Source organism: Ctenocephalides felis, unplaced genomic scaffold (assembly GCF_003426905.1).
Source record: "Ctenocephalides felis isolate EL2017-DRISC unplaced genomic scaffold, ASM342690v1 CF-g0.4_SCAFFOLD_00664, whole genome shotgun sequence".
NCBI classification, from domain to species: domain Eukaryota; kingdom Metazoa; phylum Arthropoda; class Insecta; order Siphonaptera; family Pulicidae; genus Ctenocephalides; species Ctenocephalides felis.
Window position 1 is genome coordinate 39,982 of NW_020536818.1, and position 3,685 is coordinate 43,666.

The following is a 3,685-nucleotide window of genomic DNA, read 5'->3' on the forward strand; positions in this document are numbered from 1 at the left end:
AATGTGCACTATGCGCTGAAAATGGAAACTCTGAAAATGTAGCACATCATGCCGGCACTCACAGATGTCCTCTATATAGGGAGGCCATAGAGAAAATAATGAACGCAAAAGCATGAAGATAATACAGCTAAACATGAATCATTGTGAGGCTGCACACGACTTGCTTATGCAGACGGTAAGAGATATGAAAATTGATGTTGCCCTCTTATCAGAACCTTACAAACATCTAACTGATTGGCCATGGGAACGGACAGTACCACCAAAGCCGTTATTTGGTCCTGTGGCAAGTTTTGTTTCCAAAATGTTGTTAACAATAGCAACGCTGGATTTGTCGCAGCATCATTAGATGGCATACATTTATACAGCTGTTACGCTCCACCTAGTCTTTCTTTGCCAGATTTTGTCGATTTTTTAGATCGTCTTGTGGAGAATGCAAAACGACACCACCCCGTAGCGATAGCCGGTGACTTTAACGCATGGGCGGTAGACTGGAAGTAGGAAGACTAATGCAAGAGGTAAAGCACTTTTGGAGGCCTTTAATGCACTTGACGTGGTTTTACTTAATAGTGGTGATAAACCAACCTTTGAAAAGGGCAGTGCAAGCTCAATAATAGACCTTACTTTTGTTAGCAATAGTCTCGTCAGAGGAATTTGCAATTGGGAGGTATTAGATATCTACACTGCTAGTGACCACAATGCAATCATCTGGGAAATATCAACAGATAGAAACATTAGAAGACATGCGAAAATATCTAAAGCCATTGGGTGGAAAATAAAATCTTTGATGAAAGCGCCATGAGAGTTGCCTTAAATTGCAAACCTATAATTTCAGAACACGCAGATGAGCATACTAGAGAGCTGATGGAGAGAATAACCGAAGCCTGTGATATCAGTATGACTCGTAAACATGGCATAAATCAAAGACAATCTGTGCACTGGTGGACTGAAGAAATCAGCTCTCTTCGTAAAGAGTGCCTAAAGAAAAGAAGGATCTCTCAGCGTGGATTTAGTCTCAGTAATTCTGCACAACTGGTAGTGGAATATAAACAAGCACGTAGACAACTAAATAAAGCTATCAAAGATAGTAAAGTTAGGTGCTGGAAAGAACTTTTGGATGAAGTCGAGGAAAATCCATGGGAAGACCTTATAAGACTGTAATGTCTCGCCTCAAAAGCCAGCCAATACCTTCACCAACTTGCCCACGACTATTGAATAAAATAGTAACTACTTTGTTTCCACGACAACCTAATTTGAACTACCAGGTAACACATGTAGAACAGAATAATATTCCACTTATAACACTGCAAGAACTGATGGAAGCTTGTCATCGCGTTGGTAATAGCAAGGCACCGGGATTAGATGGAATTCCTAATATTGCCTTGAAAACATCAATTATGACATCTCCGACAATGTTTCTTAATGCATATACACATGCCTGAAAGAAGGGGTTTTTCCACGAAAATGGAAACAGCAAAGACTAGTGCTTATTCCCAAAGGAAAAAAACCACCAGATGAACCATCATCCTATCGTCCAATATGCATGCTGGATACAGCGGGTAAAATTTTTGAAAGAATAATTCACCAAAGAATAGATGCAGTAGTTGATCCAATCCTAGCAGACAATCAGTATGGTTTTCGCAAAGGGCGATCAACTATCGATGCTATAAACTTGGTAGTTAATACCGCCAAGGAGGCAATTGCTGGAACCAGATGGAAGGGGGGTTCCAAAAAGTACTGCCTTGTAGCTACATTGGATATAAAAAATGCTTTTAATTCTGCAAACTGGGATTGCATTATGAATGCACTCCGTGACAAGAACGTGCCAGCATACCTATGCAATATAGTCGCAAGCTACTTTACAGACAGAATTCTAATGTACCATTCACGCGATGGTACAGAAGAATATAATATAACAGGAGGTGTGCCGCAGGGCTCTGTTCTAGGCCCTTTGCTGTGGAATATTATGTATGATGGCCTTTTGAGACTAGAGTTTCCAGAATGTGTGAAACTAGTAGCATATGCAGACGATGTTGCCATTGTGGTTGTCTCCAAACAAATTGATGACATCGTAAGCCTATTCGATATTACATTCAGAAAAATTAATCGGTGGATGGGAACAATGAATCTCCAATTAGCACAACAAAAAAGTGAAGCTGTTCTTATCACTAGTAGGAAAAGAATTGAGACCATCAAGCTAAAGATAGGAAATCTTGAGATCACGTCAAAACCTCACATCTGTTACCTTGGCTTGATGCTCGTTTGAATTTCAATCAACAGGTGGAACACGTTAGTGCTAAGGCGTCAATAGTTAGGACGAAACTTGCTCGACTGATGCCTAATATTGGAGGTCCTAAACAAACCAGAAGGATATTACTATCGTCAGTTATTACTTCAGTGCTGACATATGGTATCTCCATATGGGGTGATGCTCTTAAATCTCAAAAATCGAGGAGAATAGCAGGGCCCTTATACCGTCTCAGTGCTATAAGAATTGCTTGCGCATTTCGCACAATATCGGCGGAAGCAGTGTGCGTCATTTCAGGAACTGTGCCTCTCTTAGTCTTAGCAGAGGAAAGACGGACAATTTACCATAGAAGACATCAACAACTGTGTCCTGAAAAGTTAAGATTAGAAGAACGGCAGAACAGCATTGACCGATGGCAGCGACTGTGGGATGTCGCTGTAAAGGGCAGATGGACGCATCGTCTCATTCCTAACATCAAAGTCTGGCTAAGTCGCAAGCACGGCGAAGTAAACTATTATACTACGCAAATGCTATCGGGGCATGACTGTTTTCGAGCCTACCTACACCGATTCAAGCACGATAGCTCGCCGGATTGCCCATATTGTTTGGGCGAAATCGAAGATGCTGAGCACGTGTTCTTCGTGTGCCCGCGATTTGGTGCTCTACGGGATGATGTGGAGGTGACATTGAGACGCACAATTACCCCAGGTAATGTTGTTAAAGTGATGCTGACAAGTGAAGCTGCTTGGAACGCCATAGACAGATTTGCGAGAGACGTTTTAATGGACCTGCGTTCTATAGAGAGAGAAAGGACGAATGGGACTTCGCCCATTTAAAAGATAAGTAAAATGTTTATGAATTATAACATTGTTTATAACAAGTTAAGAATTGTAACATTCTAGATCCTCCCCCCACGAAGTAATGCCTAGCGGCGGTTTCCGTGGGGACCAGAGGCAGGGGCAAAGCGGAGGTTTTAGTCGGTATTATACCAGGGCGGTATCGAGTCCGACATACCCAGACAGAAGACCGGTCTGGGATGCATAAAAGCATTTCCTTCGCTATACAAAAAAAAAAAAAAAAAAAAAAAAAAACATAAATATAGATTTATTCTAAGGTGTGCCAAAGTGTTCAGAAACTTTTAAAACGTGAAGATAGGCAAAAAAACTATTTTTGATTTTTGAACGATTTCCATAACTTATCTTACCACACACACACACACACACATATACATACAGTTTTTCTAAGATGCTCCAAAATGTTCAGAAGGCTATGCAAAAAAAATATTTTGGATTTTTGGACGATTACTGTAATTTACCCTAAGGGAACTTAATAAAAAATCTAATAAAAAATAATTTAAATTTATACTAAAAATCTATAAAAAATCTATTAGTAAATTTAGTAGTATTAGTAAATTTAGTTTAACAATCTATAAAAATTAAT